Below are 21,823 nucleotides of genomic sequence, written 5' to 3' on the forward strand. Positions count from 1 at the left end.
GAAGCAGCGAATGAATCAGCACATATATTTGTTGTGCTTGTCTCCACATGCTTCGATTTACCGCTTCCTTCTGTCTCATCTGTACTCCAGGCATCTGGTATCTTCTTTGGGGAAGAAGAAAAAATTGAGTATTTCGAGAGGCTTTGCTGGGAGTGCGCCCTCAGAGGTGAGGAAGAGTTGGGCAATTTTTTTTTTTTGTAGGTCTGCCTTGCCATAAAAGATGAAGGTTGACATATATAGGGATTTCCCAATAGCAAGTGGTGGTACTGTTCCTTTACCATTGTCGACAACTGTTGGGTAATTGAACAGTAAGATTCACGCGTTCTCAGCTTTGTCAGAAATCTTTGACAAAGTTGCCCGTGATTTCTGCAAAGCTGGGGTTGCATATGAAGGGTGATGACAAATCTGGAAGAGCCCAGCTTTTGAAATTCAGAGAGTGATGACTCTTCGATCCTTGAATAAGCGGCCCAGCTTTTGAGGTTCGGAGGGTGTTACCTCTTTGATTTCTGAACAAACGCTTCTTCGATTTTTGAGCAAGCGTCTCTTCGATTTCTGAACAAATGCTTCTTCGATTTTTGAGCAAGCGCCTCTTTGATTTCTGAATGGCAAACAGTAGTGCGGATGCGGCTTTGTCAGAGATCTTTTGACAAAGTTGCACGCGTTTTCTGAAAAGCCGAGAGAGCGTCGCCTTTCCTTTTAATAGAGGTATCGATCACCTCCAACATGCACACTTTGAAGGTTGCTCATTCCTAAAAATCATCTCCGGTGTATTTTGTTTTAACAGCCCCTTGAGATTTTTCTCCATCCGACCCTTCTCTTTTAACACCTTTGAAAAATGGCCAACCCATCTAACATTTGCTTAGATTTGAGTCTCAGCAGTGCGCCGCGTCAGGGTAAGGTATGGTGCCCGTCTTTTTTATCTTCTAATGGCCCTCTTATAGGTGAAGACTCCGTGATGACGGATGCAACAACAGCTACGATAGTAGCTAGGAACCTCCTTACTCCCAAAGATAGTAGGCTGCTTTCAGGATGGTCCGATGAGTTGGCCGTTCAAGAGTCCCTCGCTCTCAGTGTTCAGTGTGCGGGCTCTGTGTCCAACATGGGCCAACGCCTGCTTGCTCGATCCCGTCAAGTGGAATCATTGATGGCAGAGGTGGAAAATCTTAAGCAAGAGATCAAACAGCTTAAGTACGAGAATAGAAGTTTGCATGTGCTTGCAAATAACTATTCGACGGGCATGAAGAGGAAGCTTGATGAGCTGCAAGAATCTGAAGGTCGAATTCAAAGTGACCGTCAAAGGCTTGCGACTTATCTCCAGAGGCACCTTTTTCCTGGGTCATCTAGCGTTCCACCCAGTATTGAGGCCTCGAATGCTCTATCTTCAATGCCTTCTGCTCCGATGCCTTCCGCTTCTAGAGTTCTGCCACGTAGTGGGGCTTCACGTGAACAACCTTTGTGAAAGCTCCATCTTTTTTTTTTTTTTTTTTTTTTTTTTTTGATGATGTAATAAAATTGACTTTTTTTAATGAAACATTTATTTATTTATTTTGATGTGACTGTACTTGAAGTTTTGAAGTTTCAAGTTGCCTACGTACTCTTCCAAAGAAGGGATCAAGTCATAACGTAGTTCAAATGAGTGATGGTTTTGATGATGATTTTGCCGTACACAGTTTATGCTCTTGCGGGCCAGGACCGTGGTGCGTTTACTTTAGGGGTAGTAGCGCTTCAAAAATCTGCCGTTGATGGGGCCGATCTTCAACCCGTCTTCTGCCATGATTAAGTAGGCGCCATTGGTGTAGATCTCTTGTATTACGTAGGGTTCATCCCACTTTGATATGAACTTGCTTTTTGTCTTATGAGTTGTAATGATAGGCCTACGCAATGCCAGCACGAGATCTCCGGCTTGGAAAGACCTTGGGCGGACTTTCTTGTTGAATGCCTTGGATAACCGTGCTTGGTAGCATTCCAAGTGTTGTTGAGCTTCGAGCCTTCTCTCATCCAGCGCTTCCAACTCCTGAAGGCGCAACTTTGCATTTTCTTCATCAGTCAAGCCTTCTTGTATAGCCATCCTTAGTGAGGGAATTTGACTTTCGAGCGGTAGAACAGCTTCTACGCCATATACGAGAGAATAAGGTGTAGCTTGGGTAGGAGTCCTATGTGTAGTCCTATATGCCCAAAGTGCTTCACTTATTCTTTCATGCCAATCTCTCTTTGTTCGGCCGATTACCTTTTTCAGGAGGTTGCACAGCGTCTTGTTGAATGCTTCCGCGAGGCCGTTGGCCGGAGCATGATACATGGAAGACTTGTGCTGCTTGAACTTGTATTTGTCGCAAAGCTCGTCAACGAGTCGGTTGGAGAACTGCTTTCCGTTGTCAGTGATAATGTAGCGAGGCACCCCATATCGGTGGATGATATGCTCCTTGATGAAACGAACAACAGTTTCCTTTTTTACTTCCCTTAAAGGGATGGCTTCAGCCCACTTGGAGAAGTAATCTGTTGCAGTTAGGATGTAAGCTTCCCCTGCAGATGACTTTGGTGTAATTGGTCCTACAACGTCCAATCCCCATGCGTCGAATGGCCATGAAGCAACTGTAGGGTGTAATGGTTCAGGCGGTTGATGTATGAAGTTGGCGTGGAATTGGCAGGCTTGGCACCTTTTGGCGTGTTCCAGGCAGTCCTTCACCATGCTCGGCCAGTAGTAACCCATTCTTTTAAGCCGGAAATGTAGCTTTGGTCCAGACTGATGTGCCCCACACACACCTGAATGTGCTTCTTCCATGGCTAGATTAACTTCTTCCTCACCTAGGCATCTCAGGAGCACTCCTTCAAAAGAGCGTCGATAGAGTGTTCCTTTGTAGTAAAGGAAGCGAGGTGCTCGTCGACGTATTTCGGAACGGTGTCTGAGATCATCTGGAAGCTTTCCGTGCTCTAAATAGGCGATCAGCGGCTGTCTCCACTCTTCAGCATCGACTGGAAGTACTGAGATGACATTTGTATCATCTAGTGACATTTCATTAACGAGCGGAATCACCCATCTTTGGCAAACTGGCACGTCTGCAACTTCATCTTTTCCTAGTGTCATACTCGAGGCTAGATTGGCGAGAGCGTCTGCCATTTGATTTTCCTTTCTTGGCACATGTTCTAGTGTCACAGCTTCGAACTTTTGTAGCAGTTGGGTCGCTAGCCGGAAGTATGGGACGAGATCATCTTTCCCCACCTCATATTCAGTTAAGAGTTGATTGATTATGAGCTTGGAATCGCCATATACCTCAAGAGCTGTGATTTCCATGTTGATCGCCATTTGGAGCCCGATGATCAATGCTTGGTACTCAGCAACATTGTTGGAGCATAGCTCATTCAGTTGGAAGGAGTAAGGTAGTATTTGCCTTTGTGGCGACATGAATACTACTCCTGCCCCCTCTCCGTCTGCTCATGCGGATCCGTCGAAGAACATCGTCCATGTTGGGAAGATGTCAATGTAGAACACCTCATCGTCAGGCAAGTAGTGTTTGGTGCTGTTTTCAGTTTCAGCTCGTGCAAGCAAGGAGCGTTTGGTGCCGTTTGCAGTTTCAGCTCGTGCAGGCAAGGAGCGTTTTGGTGCCGTTTGCAGTTTCAGCTCGTGCAGGCAAGGAGCGTTTTGGTGCCGTTTGCAGTTTCAGCTCATGCAGGCAAGAAGCGTTTGGTGCCGTTTGCAGTTTCAGCTCGTGTAGGCAAGGAGCGTTTGGTGCTGTTTGCAGTTTCAGCTCGTGCAGGCAAGGAGCGTTTGGTGCCGTTTGCAGTTTCAGCTCGTGCAGGCAAGGAGCGTTTGTTGTCACCTTTTAGGCTCGTGCGAACGAGGAGCTTGTGGTGTCGTTTGCAGTTTCAACTCGTGCAGACAAGGAGCTTTTGTTGTCACCTTTTAGGCTCGTGCGAACGAGGAGCTTGTGGTGTCGTTTGCAGTTTCAACTCGTGCAGACAAGGAGCGTTTTGGTGCTGTTTGCAGTTTCAGCTCGTGCAGGCAAGGAGCGTTTGTTGTCACCTTTTAGGCTCGTGCGAACGAGGAGCTTCTGGTGTCGTTTGCAGTTTCAACTCGTGCAGACAAGGAGCTTATAGACAAGATGGTTGCTGCTTGTCCAATTTCTTCGAAGCGATCTTCGAAAGGCATTCCTCACAATCTTCATAGCAAGGAGCCTTGATCGAGAAATTGAATAAGTCTTCGATGAAGAAGAGATCGCGCATGAACAATCTTTGTGTTGAAATTTTCTTATCTTCAACATTTTCACATTGCTTTGGAGGTTGGCGAAAGCTGCTTTCCCTTCTTTCTGATTGGTGCACTTGTGGAGAAGACATATATTTCTCGTGCAGTTTCTTCGGAGTGACATGAGTCCATCCTTCAATTTCACTTGACTTGGAGCATGCCCCCAACAGTCGAGGTGAAGACTTTGAGTCGAAAGAGCTAGAAGTGACATCTTTCTTAGGGATTTCATCTTCAGTGCCGTCCTCTTGGGTTTGTTAGCATGAAGATTTGCCAGTGTGGACGATGATGCGCCTCCTTACTTTCAGTGGTCCTTTTGTGTCGACCTCTAGGATTTCTTGGCGCTTCATCCTTGAAGGAATCAAGCTTCGAACGTCGCCTTTTTCTGCTAACCCATCAAACTTTTCTTCCTTTGGTGTTGTCTTCCTCTTTCCAAAAAGGCTTCTCATTATCTTCAAATCTTTCCGAAGCTGATCGTCGCAGAGGAGAGATAGCTGTGTTGCTTTGTTTCTTAGGCTTTAACAACCTTTCAAAAACAGAGCTTTGGGATGTTGGCGCGTTAAGCCTCTTGAAGACAGAGGTTCGGCCTTGACTACCAATGCGATTAAGCACTGAAATTCTGGAGCTTGAATGGCTCATCCTATCGAAGACCGACGTCCGAGGGGCGGGTTTAGGCTCTTTTTGGTCTTGTTCAGTGCTCACGCTAATGTGTTGAGCGCTAGCTGTCTTCACTTTGCTTGAAATCTTCACGGGTGTATTTGGTGTGAAGCCAAGTCCAGCTTTGTTGTTGTCAACTCCGTAATCATGCTCCTTCAACTTCTTTTGAGTCTCGGTGAGGTCACGATCTTTGTCATTGACGATGTTTGAAACCTTCTTTCCAAGATTTGAAGAGGAAGCAAAGTCATGCCTAGCCTTTGACATGAGTTCGTAGGCATTTGGGTTAAAGCCTTCTTCGGTCTTCTTAGTTGGAAGAGAGCTTGGTTTCATTTTGACGCCATGCTGTGCCTCCAGACGGTTGATGAGTCTGGCGGTTTGCAAGTTTTTCTCCTCTGCAGTCCGTGTGAGCTTTGCGATTGCTTCATTCATCTGAGCTAGCTGCTCCTCGATTGAAGTTACTCCAGTGGTCATGACTTGCATGGTTGTACTGCCGCTCGAATCAGCGTCGGAGAGTAGGGACTCTGAGTATTTCCTCAGGCTTTCCCCTCTTGATGCCCTTAGCGAGGCTAGGGTGATCACAGGCTCGTGCCTCAGGTGCTCTTGTTCCTTTGACAGAGTTAATGCAGGGGCGGAAGCCGCGGCAAAAAGAGCTCTTGCCTTACCTCGGGTTATGGTGCCCGAAATATCACCACTTGCGGCGATGATGTTCTTGTTCTTTGCTTTGATTGCAGGAACAGCTTGATCCTTTCTTGATGCCATTTGCGTTTTTCGATGATTTGAGGATAGAGATGAGAGGTAGAGATATCCCACCGGGCGTGCCAAATTTGTGAACACGAAAGATTCCTTGAAACAAAAAACAAGAATAACGTGTACAAAAATAATATTTTTGTGTTTATGATTTTGGGGTTACAATCTCTCTCAAATTTGGTCCTCTGATTCTATCTTTGTAGGGTGTAGGTTTGTGGATGAGTTGTTGATCCAAAGGGCCGTCGGGGCTTGATATAAGGATGAACAGTTGATGAACGGATCTTCAAGGGGCGTTGGGCTTGATCTTGAAGAATGGGTGTATGGATTTCTTCAAGGGCTTTTGGGCTTGATCTTGAAGGTTGATGGATGAGCAGATCTTCAAGGGCTTTTGGGCTTAGTCTTGAAGAACGATTGGATGTGTGGATTTGTTTATGTTGTTGATCCAAGGGGCCGTTGGGGCTTGATCTTAGGATGAACGATGAACACTTTCTTCAAGGGCCGTCGGGGCTTGATCTTGAATAATGGTTGTGTGGATTTCTTCAAGGGCTTTTGGGCTTGATCTTGAAGGTTGATGGATGAGCGGATCTTCAAGGGCTTTTGGGCTTAATCTTGAAGAACGATTGGATGTGTGGATTTGTTGAGGTTGTTGATCCAAAGGGCCGTTGGGGGCTTATGCTTAGGATGAACGGATGAACACTTTCTTCAAGGGCCGTCGGGGCTTGATCTTGAAAGAGGATTTAATGAAGAACGAAGAGAGCTTTGTTGATCCTTCGGAATTCTTGGGAATTTGGATGGTTGGAAGCTTTGGAGTTTCAAAGCTTCAAGGATTTGGGGAATTCTCTTCTAATTTTGGAGTAGAGAAATGTATTTGTGAATTCCTTGATGCTTGATACCTTGATGGAGAAGCCTATTTATAGGCTTTGAGAATGAATCACCACCACAAAATATTTTTTTTCTTTCCAAGCACCATTGCCTAATTTTCCCACTTAATGCAATATTGAAATTGAAGTGGTGTAACTTATGGCCTAATTTCCCACTTAATACCATTTTAAACTTGAAGTGGTCTAACTTATGGCCTAATTTCCCACTTAACACCATTTTAAACTTGAAATGTGTATGCTTTGTCATTGCCCAAATGAGAAAAACTTGCTTTGATCCGTAATGGATTGAAGTGTGCTTGCCTTGTCATTGCCCAACATGAGAAGAAAAACTTGTTTTGATCCTCAATGGATTGAAATGTGCTTACCTTGTCATTGCCCAAATTGAGAAGAAAAAACTTGTTTAATCATCCAAGGGTATTTCTTCCTATTTTGTTGAGTCACATGCCATGTGTACAATTTGTACGACATATGGCGTATGCCATGTATGCCCTGACATGTCAAAACTTTAATGCGTTGGTGAACATTTGTTTTACTGAAATTTCGATGTCTACAAATGCCCCCACTTCAAGGCGCGTCGTAGACATGTGCTTGTCACGTGTAGAAGATGCATTTTGAAGTCCCTTAATGTAGATGTCAACCCAAGGGCCGTCGAGGCTTGATCTTGAATTGGGCTGGAAATTTCTTCAAGGGCCATTGAGGCTTGATCTTGAGTTCAACTGGAAGATTTTCTGGTTTCCTCCAATCGTTGATTTTCCACAGGCTTAGTCTTGAACTGGGCTGAAAATTTCTTCAAGGGCCATCGAGGCTTGATCTTGAGTTCGACTGGAAGATTTTCTGGTTTCCTCCAATCGTTGATTTTCCACAGGCTTAGTCTTGAACTGGGCGTGCCAAATTTGTGAACACGAAAGATTCCTTGAAACAAGAAACCAGAATAACGTGTACAAAATAATATTTTTGTGTTTATGATTTTGGGGTTACGATCTCTCTCAAATTTGGTCCTCTGATTCTATCTTCGTAGGGTGTAGGTTTGTGGATGAGTTGTTGATCCAAAGGGCCGTCGGGGCTTGATTTAAGGATGAACAGTTGATGAACGGATCTTCAAGGGGCGTTGGGCTTGATCTTGAAGAATGGGTGTATGGATTTCTTCAAGGGCTTTTGGGCTTGATCTTGAAGGTTGATGGATGAGCAGATTTTCAAGGGCTTTTGGGCTTAGTCTTGAAGAACGATTGGATGTGTGGATTTGTTTGTGCTGTTGATCCAAGGGGCTGTTGGGGCTTGATCTTAGGATGAACGATGAACACTTTCTTCAAGGGCCGTCGGGGCTTGATCTTGAAAGATGGTTGTGTGGATTTGTTTGTGCTGTTGATCCAATGGGCCGTTGGGGCTTGATCTTAGGATGAACGATGAACACTTTCTTCAAGGGCCGTCGGGGCTTGATCTTGAAAGATGGTTGTGTGGATTTCTTCAAGGGCTTTTGGGCTTGATCTTGAAGGTTGGTGGGAGTTCTTCAAGGGCCGTTGGGGCTTGATCTTGAAGGAGGATTTGACGAAGAACGAAGAGTGCTTTCTTGATCCTTCGGAATTCTTGGGAATTTGGATGGTTGGAAGCTTTGGAGTTTCAAAGCTTCAAGGATTTGGGGAATTCTCTTCTAATTTTGGAGTAGAGAAATGTATTTGTGAATTCCTTGATGATTGATACCTTGATGGATAAGCCTATTTATAGGCTTTGAGAATGAATCACCACCACAAAATATTTTTTTTCTTTCCAAGCACCATTGCCTAATTTTCCCACTTAATGCAATATTGAAATTGAAGTGGTGTAACTTATGGCTTAATTTCCCACTTAATACCATTTTAAACTTGAAGTGGTCTAACTTATGGCCTAATTTTCCACTTAACACCATTTTAAACTTGAAATGTGTATGCTTTGTCATTGCCCAAATGAGAAAAAACTTGCTTTGATCCGTAATGGATTGAAGTGTGCTTGCATTGTCATTGCCCAACATGAGAAGAAAAACTTGTTTTGATCCTCAATGGATTGAAATGTGCTTACCTTGTCATTTCCCAAATTGAGAAGAAAAAAACTTGTTTAATCATCCAAGGGTATTTCTTCCTATTTTGTTGAGTCACATGCCATGTGTACAATTTGTACGACACGTGGCGTATGCCATGTATGCCCTGACATGTCAAAACTTTAATGCGTTGGTGAACATTTGTTTTGCTGAAATTTCGATGTCTACAATATCTATCCTGCACAGGATGAGAATATCCTTACCTTTTACTGCACTTTTATCCGTGCTCTGAAATTGCATGCATTTATAATAAGGGTTCTTCCGCACCGCGCACTCTCACTAGTTGTAATAAGGCTTTGCTTAGCATGTTCAAAATACATTCCACACCATGCAAAGACAGGGAAACTTTTTAGTTGAACAATGAGTTTTGACAATTGTATGGTTTCTACGAGAGACAGTAAGCTCATCGTGCAAGTATGACAAGAACCAGATTTTGGGAGATTAACAAGATGTTGGAGTAGTTTCCAGTAGCATTCAAGAATAAGTACTTGCTTTCGAAGGCAAGGAAAATGGATGAGTTTATGAACTTGAAACAGGGGAAGGCAGATCACCATTGGAAGTTCACTAACTTATCTCGTTATTGTTATGCCATTGCTGCCAGCCCAGCTGGTATGCTCCATCAGTTTTTGGATCCTTCAGGAGAGTTCTAACCCAAGTACACCCCAATCAAGAGGTAAATCTATTGGCAATTCCCATTTCCACATTCAAGAGGTACTTATCAGAATCCAGTTAAGGTCACACAATATCAGGGAAGCTATCCATAACACTAGGGTGGCAGTGCACATCCGTATGGTGATGGACAATATCAAACTACTGATGTAGCATCCAACAATGGCGGACAAGGTAGACAAACAAGTTGAGCTAACCATGGTCGAGGAAACCAAGGCAAAGGTAACCATATAATCAAGGGAATAGAGGAAGCTGCATGGGAGGATACCAGACCCCCAGTCGTGTCGGCACTCAACAACATCACCATCAAGGATGCACAAAACAAACCTGACTCGATCATGGATATGTTGAACATTCTCGCCCACCTTGCTAGAATCTTAATTGATCCGGGTGCTACCCACTCGGTCATATCCCATTTGTTTGCTCAAAAGACCCAATTGTGCTCTACTTTTATTGGGTATAACCTGGGAATCGCAATACCTAGATGGGAAGTGTGTTATGTCCAATGAGAGTACCAAGGATGTATGAAATGATGCCAACGAATCTTATTCGGAGAGATTTTTCAATGTAACAGGAGAGTGGTACACTACGTGTTATTATACAAATTGTGAGATATGTTGTTAAAAAGTTAATAACTTAAAAAGTAAAATTTCACTTATATAAAAACACGTGGTGTACCATCCGTGTTCTTGTCACAATGAAAATTTTCTCTCTTATTCATTTGGATATCATGGATTTCGATGTGATATTAGAAGTGCAAAACGACAAGCGTGCCAATTAGTCATGCAATACTTTGTTCATTAAACAATTAGTAATGCAATACTATGTTCTTTTTGATACAAAACATACATGCACGCACGCACTGAACCCACAGAAACATACAGACATAAAAGTTCATCTCTTTATTTGATTATCTGATTTAAATTAACAGCTAAGACTAGAGAGAAAATTAGCTAGCCACCACCAGCTTTTTTTAATGCATATATATCATGTGAATGATATCAAGTCCAAGAGTATCTATATCAACGGTATATATGAAGATAATTAATAAGATATAAAATCACATGTTCTTACATTTTCAAAGCTGTAAATTACATAAAAGTACCTAAGCTAGCATTCACTTCTGCAACTTGCGATTAAATCACCTAAAAACTACATCTCTCTCACCTACAATTTAATTTCTTTTCCTTTTATTTTTCTTCACTTTCATATTCTGAGTAAAAAGATACTGAGTTCAGGACCTCCATTACCCTCAGGGTTCAACATGTAAAAGGCCTCCGAGTCACGGCTTCCCACGACTCTTTCAAACCTAGCTCTCATATAAAGCAACTCTCCTTCAGACGGGCCACCTTTTTTTCCGTCGTCCACCACTGGAATCACGCCGGCTCCGACCGACACGCTTCGAACAGTGCTCAGCACGTGCCAGTCTGACTCCCCGCATGTGCGAGACGCCGCATACCCACACTTCCTCCCGTTACAATACATAGTCCATGAAGGTTCCTGAAACAGCTTCCGACCATGCATACCTGCACGGCCGGAGCCCTGTTGCTTTTCAGACTCGAGAGCAATGCGCACGAGCCCGGAAGACATCTCTTTAACGAGTGAAGACGTTGACATGGCAAGCTCGAGAAGCAAAACAGGCTCCGACTGGGGGTCCAGCTGGACGGCGAAGCTGACGTGGCCACGGCGGTTTCCGAAGAGCGTGCCGGTGACTTTTCGGCCAAGGGAGGGAGGGACGAAGAGGTTGGAGGGGATGGCAAGCCACTTGCATGTTGGGATAATGGTGGGGAAGGAGAGGAAGCTGAGGAAAGAGCGGATGATTGAGGTGAGTTTTGTTTGGGTTTTGGAGAGGTGGTGGAAGGAGACTGGCGAGTGGTGTTTCGGAACCAAAAGGTTGTTGGGGACGTCGTCGTTTTGAAGATGGTTAAGTGGGAAAGTTGATGATGAAGATCTGAAGTGGTTGGATTGGATGATCTTTCTTGAAGTACTTCTAGATATGGAAGTAGTACTGGTGCTTCTGTGAATGTTGAGGTCTTGGTGTTTCATGGTGGCACTAAAAATCAACAATTTGATATGATAAAAAATAGTTTGTATGGTTTTGCAAGCTTGTATTTTCTAATCGTTTGAAGTATGGTTTTAGTGATGAATATTAATCCTAATTTGCTGAGAAAGAGTGGGGGCGTGGTGTTCTTTTGAGAGAGAGAGAGGGAGGGAGGGAGGGAGGGAGGGAGGGAGAATATTGGCCGACAAGTGATGATAGTGTCCGGAGGTGGCCAATATAAAGGGAGACGGTGGAGGCTTGTGGTGATGATGATCGCATCCTGGACTTTTTTTTTATTTTTTATAGCGTGTGCTTAATGCCTCATGTGGACCTACAAACCACCACATTATATATGTCACAGCCACACTACCTTCAGCTACCTGCTTTTTTATATAAAAAGTTAGAAAATAATTTATTTTTTCTCAATTTGTTTATTAACTAGTTTATATCATTTTTCTTTGTTCACAATTATTTGTTGCAATTGAAGGAAGTTGAGGTTATGGACATCCCACCTCCAGGTTGAAGCAGTTGGTAGATCAATTAATAGGTCTCCAAATCTTCGCCACTTAGTACAACAGTAGAGTCGAATTCTTCTTTAATTGTAAGTGAGAGATTTTAGGTTCGATTTTCGCTCAAGGCGAATTTGAACCACAATATTACTAGCACATTGTAAGGCTAAGTTCACCCCTCCTCATTATTGTAGATAATATCGTTTGTTAAAAAAAAAAATCTTCAAATCTTCATGACTCCCTTTAGATGAGAACAACTGCCAGTATTTGGACATGAATAAAGATAAGACATCTTATATCAAGTTTCCCCTATTCCTTTCGTTTGTTTCAAAATATATATTGATCGATTCATTTTTTTTTTTAATATATAATCAATTTACGACAAGTTTTTTTTTTTTTTTGTTTTCATAGAAAGCGATTAAAAAATTGAAGTTTCAACTTAAAATCAATTAACAATGATGCAATAAAGAAAAGTTTATCATTTTATAAGCCTATACAAGATCTCAAACTGTGGAACAACACTAAATATCCTAACAACAACCCAAATTTGATACTGGAATTTGAGTGCTGTATACAATCTTTTCTTGGTCGAATTCGATCATTTCATGGTCATCATGTATATTACATTTCATGATTTTATGCTTATATGTTTACCGATTAGATTAAAATCATGAAGAATAAGTGGTTAAGATATGATTAGTTTCTTAAAATAAAAATAAAAAATGGTTAAGTGATGGAACATTATCTAAACTTATCGAGTTAATTCCTTTATTTCTTTTAACGAAGACGTAGTGGCCCAGGTTCATGGGACAGTCTTTAAACCACAAAAGTTTATTATGCATTTAAGTGTCATTTGGTATAGGTCACTTTTCATTTTGAGGGATTAGGCATATGAAGGAAACTTTTTTCTTCTGATCTTTATAATTTTTGGTATATGGTTCAATATCTTAGTGGATAGAGTGTTGAGTTTTTACTCATGCATCTCAAGTCTAAAACTTTTCATTTCTTAAATTATTGTAATAGTTTTGAACTCTTTCCCTTTAATAATAAAAAAATTAAACAGAAAATCTTACCGTTTTAGGAAGGACAGGAATAAATAAGTTTTCTTCAAGTTGGAAACAATATTTTCATTTCTTCCTTTAACAATGTCTTACTCATTCCAATCTAATTTTCTACACCCAAACAAAACTTTATTCTTTGTAAAATTATAAGTAGGAATAGCAGAGTATGTGTATTAATGAACCTCAACTTACAACTAAAAGAGGATTTGTGTAGTAAAATGCATTGGGGATGAGTGAGTCAACCAAGCACTGTGAAGAAACGTGGAGGTCTGGAGGTGATTCTACGCTATTGAGTTATAGGTGGTTGCAGAGAGGCCGGTGTGTTGAGTATAATTATGTTATTTTATTTTTACTTCGGTCCTTAGTTTAAATGAATAGTAATTTGTTTCATTAACATTTTTACTAAATTATTTTTTTTTGAACTTTAGTGCGAAGAAATAAGCATACTGTCCTAATTAACTGACGGCGATAATATTAGAAAAATTCTTCAACCTCTGACCAAAAAACAGAAAACCAACTCTTTAACCTAAAAGTATCAGGTTACCTAACGATTTCGCACTCTTAATTATCACTTCTATTTAGTAAAAAAAAAAAAATGAGATTATATCATATCATCTTCCATTTCACCTCCCATTTGAATATAAAAACAAAAATAAAGAAAAGACGAAAACTTTTACCAAATCCGAGCACTAAAATATAAACATGCATGGTCGTCGAACGACGTAAACACCCTAACCACCACTTCAGCATGCACTAGAATCAATAAAAGCAATCGGTTTCAGCAAAAGTTCGAAAACAACAGAGAACCACCCTCTAAAAATAATGTAAACAACTAAAAAAGAAAGTTATCTTCTATATGCTAAAAAAATAAGAGAAATGTTAAGGAGGTTTTTTCAAAGTGGTATTCTCTTGGCTTTTTGTTATCTTATTATTTTTGTATAATATTTTCATATTTTGGTACAGAATTGTACAAAAAATATGAGAGGGTAGAAAGTTCGTGGAGAGTTCCACTTTTTAGATATTCTCGTTAGCATTTCTCAGATAATAATGTTTTTTTTTTTTTAATTTGCTTTTTGAACAAACAATATTATATATACTAAAAGTGTAGGCAAGTAAGCTAAATCTCACGATGAGCTACAATAATGTGGTTCAAATTCGTTTTTAGCGAAAATCGAATCTAAGACCTCTCACTTACAAGTAAAGAAGAATACCACTAAACCGTAGTAATGTTAAGTACACTAACTTTTTTAGACTATATTTTGCAAATGAGGGATTATGTCAGCTATAAGAAATAAACGAGTTAATCAAAATTTAAATAATAATTCAATCATTAATAATCATGTCATATGATTAAATAGATGTTTTCTATAGTATTACCTATGTTGAAACCTCCATTTCTTTTCCCCTTATGTAAACTCCAGTTTTCAGGAGCATGATACATATGAATCTATGATAAGCATTACAAAAGGGTGCGGATGAGATGGTAGTTTTTTACTGCAAGAAAGTGACCGACCTGAGGGTGACGAGCATGATAAAAGTCGAATCCAAATTATATATGTTGTGTGAGAGGCCACAATGTCCCCATCAATTTGGAAGCCAAACAATACTTCATATCAAGTATTTCTCCCTCAATACATGCGTTTTTTCAATTATCATCATTACTATAATTAATTATATTGACCAATTAAAATATGTATGACGGTTCCAAACTGGCAATGGTTGCCCCACGACTCATGACCTATATATTGGTAGCCTAACAATTTTTTAGAGCTGGAAGTTCGTCACAAAGAGTTCAATGTCTACATAATCAGCGTCAGAAGAAGACATAACTTGTCCAATTCACTTTTATATGTATAATATGTCATTACATTAATTGCAGGCATAAAGTAAAGCATGTTCCGGGGCTAATTTATTTTTATACTCAAAGTCATGCGACACAGTGATACTGGCCCATCTACTTCAAAGCCAAACTTAGGCTAACTTCTTAGAAGTTGGAATGACATTTTTTCACCATGTCGGAACTGCTCAAGGGCTCGGACTCGTTCCTTCCCGAAGCGCATCTATCACGTGGACTACCAGATCTGAAAATATCTTGTCTTCTTAAAAGACAGTAAACTCGTTACCATACAGGAGGATTTTATCGCAGGAACATACGAGTGCTATGTATTTCAGAACAAGGCCATCAACCATGAATTGCAGTTATTGTCAACGTCAAAAGACCGACCTACTCTTACTCCAGCTCAGCAATATGATTGAGGATGCTCCTCCCCAGCTGCGTATAAATAGAGCTAGAGGTCTTCAGGCCAATGACCTTCTTGACCTTCTTCAAATCCAATCTCTACCACTATACAAACCTCAAATGATTTTTCAAACCCAATTGCTCTTTAGCAGAAACCAATTGCTCTTCAACAAATCTCTCAGCTGTTCAACTACAACCACAAGCTTTCCTCAAAGCAAACTCAACCTACGATCCCATATTGGATTGAATAGAAAGCATTGGCTTAAAGAGGTTATCTGGGTTGGTTGGAATTTTTGTCAACCGAATCATACTACATGGTAGCAGAGAATAAAAGTTTCAGGTCAAAAGATATCAATGATATTGATGGACTCTTCTAGAATTATTCTGCCTTTCACGGCCTCCTTGTTGGAGTAAATTGTTTTCTTTACATTTTTAAGTCTATTTACTTTCGAGTTATGTAGATCTGCTCATCATCCTTGAATCTCTTTTGTAAACATTTGTAATCGTGATTCCATCATGAAATGATTACATTGAGGGCGTGTTTACGTATTCGTAATCGGAATGAAATTGTGGAATTGAATTCCGATTACGGAGTATTCCAATCTTTATTAAACATGGAGGAATCAAAAAAGAAGTGGGGCCCACACAAATTTTGGAATTCAATTCCTTGTATCGGTGGAATTGGACTCCCTAGATATAGGTGGTAATTCAATTCCTGATTGATTGGGCAATCAGAATGACACTTTTGTTCCCTTTATGCCCTCGCTTTTTTTTATTTCTAAGACTATCCTTTATAAACCCATTGACCCTAGTTTAATTATGCACAACTCCTTCCCCTTTTTTTTTTTTTTTCATACTCATTCACATTGTGCACAACTCCATGCTCATTCACATTATGCACAACTCCATGCATATGCCGAAAAGAAGAGACTACAACTTGAGCGAGAAAATTTAAATATTAAAGTAAATACTTAAATTTTAAAAAATAAATAAATAAACAAAAGCATTTTAATGTGTCTATGAAATAAAAAAACAATTTAATTTTTTTTCTTACTATTACATATTATATCAAATTTTATTAAACAAAAATGTATATAAAATATTTGATTTGGGACAAGGGCATTTTAGTAATCATACTGATTTATATTTTGATTCTGCTGAATTAGTAAATAGCTTTATGGAATTCTATTCCAATTCTAGAACATTTAAGTAAACAGTTTTAACAGGAATCTGATTCTAACTTCTCATTCCAACTCCTCCTCAATTCAATTCCTCCTACTTTTTTTCTTACAACTTAGGCAAACACTTATTTTGCACTGGATGTCAAGTCCTTGTTTGCTCGAGGCATAAAAAAGGACTTAATTAAACTATAATCTCATTCAATGCATAATCATTTGGTTAAGAAGTTAGATTTACATGCAAACCTAACACAAATCCAAACACACTCTATATGTTGGCAACCTCCAACATTGGTAGGCCTTTTCTCTCTTTCTCTCAAGCCATTGTGCAGCACCAAGATCGAAAGCGACACTCAAGGCAAATATGCGTTGAACCTAGTCGGGCTCTATCTACGTTTTGACACCAACAACATTAGCACAAACTTAACTATGTATGTTTGAGAATCATTTTCTTGAAAGAGGTATGTGCAAAAATTGGGGTACATTGCTTTGTTATATCAACATATCAACACTAGAAAATGTCACACATGCTATGCATATGTTCTGAAGAAGTTATTGCAATAGATTTAAGAAGAAAATGTAAGGAGTAGAAGGGAAAACATGTGTGCAAATTTGAAATTGAATTTGAATGGTTGCTAAACTAATCTAGAAAGGGACACTTAAAACACTGTGTATATTGACTTAACTTTCCTACAAATCCTATACCAGGCTGTATAAAAAGCCTACATGTTGGCGAGAAAATGGCCCTGCGATATATAGTCGGTCTCTTAGATTTTCCAAAGTGCCACTTGAGGCGACAAGGAAGCCTCAGGATCTTTTAATGAGTTGTAATGTTGTAGGCTTGCTACTATTGGCCCTGGCAATAGAAGAGTTGTTGCTTAGTTAGATTTGATATATATATTTAAGACTTGCACCACAAGTAAAATGACTTTTAATGAAGAGCCATGAATGAGATACTGGTGTTAAATGTATGCCATAAAAGCAACAAAATGTTGATAAACTGATTAAGGGCATATATTACAAATAATGAGTGTGGATAACGTTTAAATGCATATGTAAGAGGTAACTAAAGTTATAGAGACCCTCTTCATATGTGATTATCCTAAACACTCATTTTGGTTGTTGAATTATAAAGTGAATATTTATAATCTGAAAAGACTAGTGCACATTATGTTTGCCAATTGTATGATACGGTACACATGGCTAAGTCTCAAGCTATCAGCAGTGATCTGCTGAGACAGCTAGAGATCAAGTTCACTGAACGCGAGCAACTCAGGTACTTGCATAAAGTTAGTATACATGTCCAGCAAATGACTCTTAATTGCAAGAATGTAAATTGATCCTCATACATGAGACATTATAGTTGTCGTGTGGATAACAATATAACTTTGTGACATACATTACATTCTAACAAGTTATCGAGTGTACGTATCAGGACATTGAACTATTCATGATCAAATGTGATGCACAACGAAGGATCTCTAGTTTACTTTATAAAGGAATCAAAATACTCTACAACATGAAAAATAAATCCTCGACCGGGGTACTGAGCATGATGGAGTATAACTTTCAATCGCTTTAACAGATTCATGTAAACAAGTAAGATCACATTAGGGTTTGACATTATTAACCATGCCCTAGTAAAGTGATTGAGAGTGTTGTGTGTTGCAAGATGATTGCAATTGTATAGGTTTCCAAATACGTTCGATATCAATTTTGGGACTATTGCATACGGTTAGGTGTCATTCATAATATGTGAGATCCCTCAAGGTATTTATCATCAATAAGAGGGTGAATCAAAAGTATTTTTAGTTCGTTAAACAATTTGAGAAGTCAAAATTCATGACCTCGTTAAACAATTTAAGGTCCAAATTGGGCCTCGAATTAGTTTCCGGTTCAACTGGATCCACTAGGGTCAAGCCCACTTGGTGTAGATTACGTCACTTAGTGACTTACGTAGAAAGGAAGCCCAAAAGGCCCAACCCAATAGCCTGTTTTTCCCAGGGTTAATGGAGTAGATTTTTTATTTCATCTTCCAAAATAAAATTAGGAAGCTGTTATTGACACTTCCAAATTTTCAATTTACGTTCCTTTTACATATTTTATTTATCTATTCTCATTTTCTTAGTGTAGTTATTAATTTTACCCTTCCATTGCTTTTAATGTCCGTATAATCTTTAAAACCTCATTAAATATAATTTTTTTGACATAAATATAAATTGGTGGGATTGTTTGATTTAGATTCGGGATTGATTTTGCTGAACAAAGAAAAAAGTGTCGGGATTTTAGTTATATTTTATTTTATTTTTTCATATTTGCTATGAGACAATAGCAAAGCAAAGATCATCAACGAGCATTGTAAATCTGACATAGTAACAAAGAAATTCAATCATACAATGAATAATATGACATTTCTTCCATGTTAACATTGTAAATTTCATCAAAATTCTTCAGCAAAAAAAATAAGAATGAAGTTCGTGTCATCAAAATTATATTAATTCGGTTTGTCAAGATTCTAGGGCAATAAAAGCAATACGGGCTAAAATCGGAAATCACATTAAGAAACTAAGAAATGATTGAGAAAATGAGAAATGATAATCTAAAACTTAAAGGAGTACATGTTGAGATTTTACGAGTACTAATAACAGCTTCCCAAAATTAAAAGTCAAGTGCTCAAGTGATGGTGTAAGTGAAGTGTAAGAGAAAATATTAAAAGCACTACTTCTTTTGCCACTCAGTACTACTGTCTAGTGGATTTCTTCTTCACTTGAAAGTGAGAGGTCTTAGGTTCGAATCTCGTGGATAATGAATTTGATACTAAGTTAGGTTGCCCATTGTGTGGTTTAGCCAAACTCCCCCTCCCTCTAGTATAAAAATATCAATGTACTCAAAAAAAAAAAAAAAAAAAAAAAAAAAAAAAAAAAAAGAAAAAACACTACTTCTCTTGGAAAGCAAGGTGGAGTGAGGAGGAAAAAGTTGGTGTAGTTGTTCATTTGGCTTCAAGGCTAGAGCCAAAAGTATAGCGTCTAAACTATTTTTTGTTAGTCTTAAAAACAAATTGATATATCAACCATAGGACAAAAGATTTTGAAGAAGGATTTGTTGCACGTTGTTTATGTTGCTTCTGCCTGTAATTTTATTTTCATGCATGTTAATCTAATTGTAATTGTTCTTATGCATGCTTGTTAATTAGTGAGAATTTTAAACAACAATCATAAGCTTGTAAAACATATATGCAATATTTGATCATGAATCACAATTAAATAGGATAACCAAGATGAAACTAACTTGCAGAAGCACCAACACTCGAAGCCATGAAACCAAAACGTTAGTGAACCTTTTCCTCTCCTGCAGAAAACAAAATGCTCGACTCACAATAGGTTTAAGTTCAAGAATGAGCAGAATGTATGTGAGTGCAGAGACCATATATAAAAATACAGCCCTTGCCAAAACATATAAGTTCCCTATTAAAATCCACATAGGAAACTGGCTGTGTTTCCTTGTTTAGTGAGAATTCAACTTCAATGCTATAACATAATCAATTTCAACAATGACTAGCTTTCCTCTTTCAATACGACTTCTGTATACAAATTGAATTAACACAACGGACCTAAAACTCTTGAATCTCGTACTCATATGCTATAGTTTGCAAGTTGCTTCCTACAAGCTTCTTTCTGTTTGTGGTGCTGATCTATGTGGTACTTTTTGGAGGATGTCGGAGTCTTCTTTTCGCCCGCTTCGAGGCTCTATTTGGCTAGATTGAGGGGATTGTTGGTGTCGCTGGTTCGGGTTAGTTAGTGTCCTTCTAATGGCAGCGGCGATCGCAAGTTGTTAGGGTTTTTCCTTTTTTTTTTCTTTTGTTTTGGGCTTATAACTTTTTTTTGGGTAAAAAAATTCAACGGTAAAAATATCAAAATCATACTCAAATTTTATTATTATTTTTTATAAATACCCAACAATCTTCTTCACTTCGCACACCACAACTCAATATTTATTTTTGCTACAATCTCGTATATTTGTCAGTTTTTTACGAGATTCTACTTACAAAGCTCACTCTTAAACAAACTTACAAAATTCGCACTTAAGGAAACTTACAAATCTAAGGCAATAATGGCATGTGGAGGACAAGGCCAAGAAACATAAATATATATATATATATATATAATATTTGTGAATAGTAATCACCATTGCTGCTCTTCCTACTGTCAAACGAGTGGACTTGAACTAAGACAATTACTATTTAGTGTGAATAGTAAGAGCAATTTCATTGCCTTGCCCTTGCCTCCCTAAAACGGGTGGACTTGCTTTTAAAAGCTAGTTGGGCAAGTTCTAGATAATGTTTTTCCAAATTTAGAAAAGTTAAATAAACCCAATACTACTAATCTATTGTAGGGAACCAAAACCCCGACCCCTATCGCCATTCTCACGGAGCCCTACATAGACGTTACCTCTCATACAGCTCCCATCTAGCAAAAGTAATTAGCCTTCCTCTACAAAGGATGGAAATGTGGATGAATCAACATCAAATAAAGGAATTTAGCTTTTCTTTTCAGCAAGAACATGATAAGAACATCCCTGGGACAAACATAGTTATAAGTCGCCCTCGTTCAAAGTCTTCCTCCTCACACTTTTTACTAGGTTAACAGCTCTGCCTATAGTTCTTTGTGTTTAGGTCGGATACATTCCTTTCAAAGCGTGATAAAATTATTGATTTAAAAGTAGTTTACTTGCCTAGTGCTTGTGCTAAGGTCTTTTTTCTGGAGCTTCTATGGATCAAGTTGATGTTACAAGGGATTGTCTTAATTCTTTTTGCCTGTTAGGAGGTTAACATAGCCCATATCCGCCTCATTACGATGATTCCAAATTCAGGATCAACGAATTGATGGAGCTCTTGGCATTGCTTTGTTTCTCTCTCATTTCCTATCAACGAGTTCTGATCACACCATGAAGACCAGTTGCTAAGAAAAAGGTAGAACCATAAATACTGTCCGAAATAGTGAATGGCGCTTGATAATATTCTTTCTATTGTATTGCCTATTATGCCCTTCAAATATCTGTATGGAAAGCTACTCTTGATTTTAGCATGTAATTCATTGTGATTGTGCCAATTAGATTTATATCTACAATTCACATTTATACTATATTTTCTTCCCTTTTAAGTGGTTTTCTTCAATGGAGGCAGCAGAAGACCCTCTTCATTCTCCTGCCTTCTATATCTACTAAATGAATCATATGCATACCCAACATCAAACAATGTTCCTTAGCCTCTGTAAACACGAATTTCATGTGACAAATAACACAAGAACATGTGTACAAAGTGTGTGTGTAGGGTGGTTGTTGATCCAATGGTCACGATAATTTGATCTCGGATAAACAGATGTTGCAAGGATTTGGCTTGTGTCGATAAAAGAATCGACACGTGTAGTGTGCTTAATGATTCTTTACGGGTTTGATGATGAACGTAGAGAGTTTTCTGAGTCTTCTAAGTGTTTGAGAATTAAGGAGTTTGGGGGGCTTGAGAGCTTCAGCATCTGGG

At 39.1% G+C, this 21,823-nt stretch overlaps 1 pseudogene; it reads right to left on the reverse strand.

Moving 5' to 3' along the window:
- Positions 1–10,290: 10,290 nt before the first annotated feature.
- On the reverse strand, positions 10,291–11,460 carry LOC137744645 (protein MIZU-KUSSEI 1 pseudogene; annotated as a pseudogene).
- Between the last annotated feature and the right edge of the window lie 10,363 nt (positions 11,461–21,823).

This window comes from Pyrus communis, chromosome 12 (assembly GCF_041283825.1).
Source record: "Pyrus communis isolate YQ-2024b chromosome 12, ASM4128382v1, whole genome shotgun sequence".
Lineage (NCBI taxonomy): Eukaryota > Viridiplantae > Streptophyta > Magnoliopsida > Rosales > Rosaceae > Pyrus > Pyrus communis.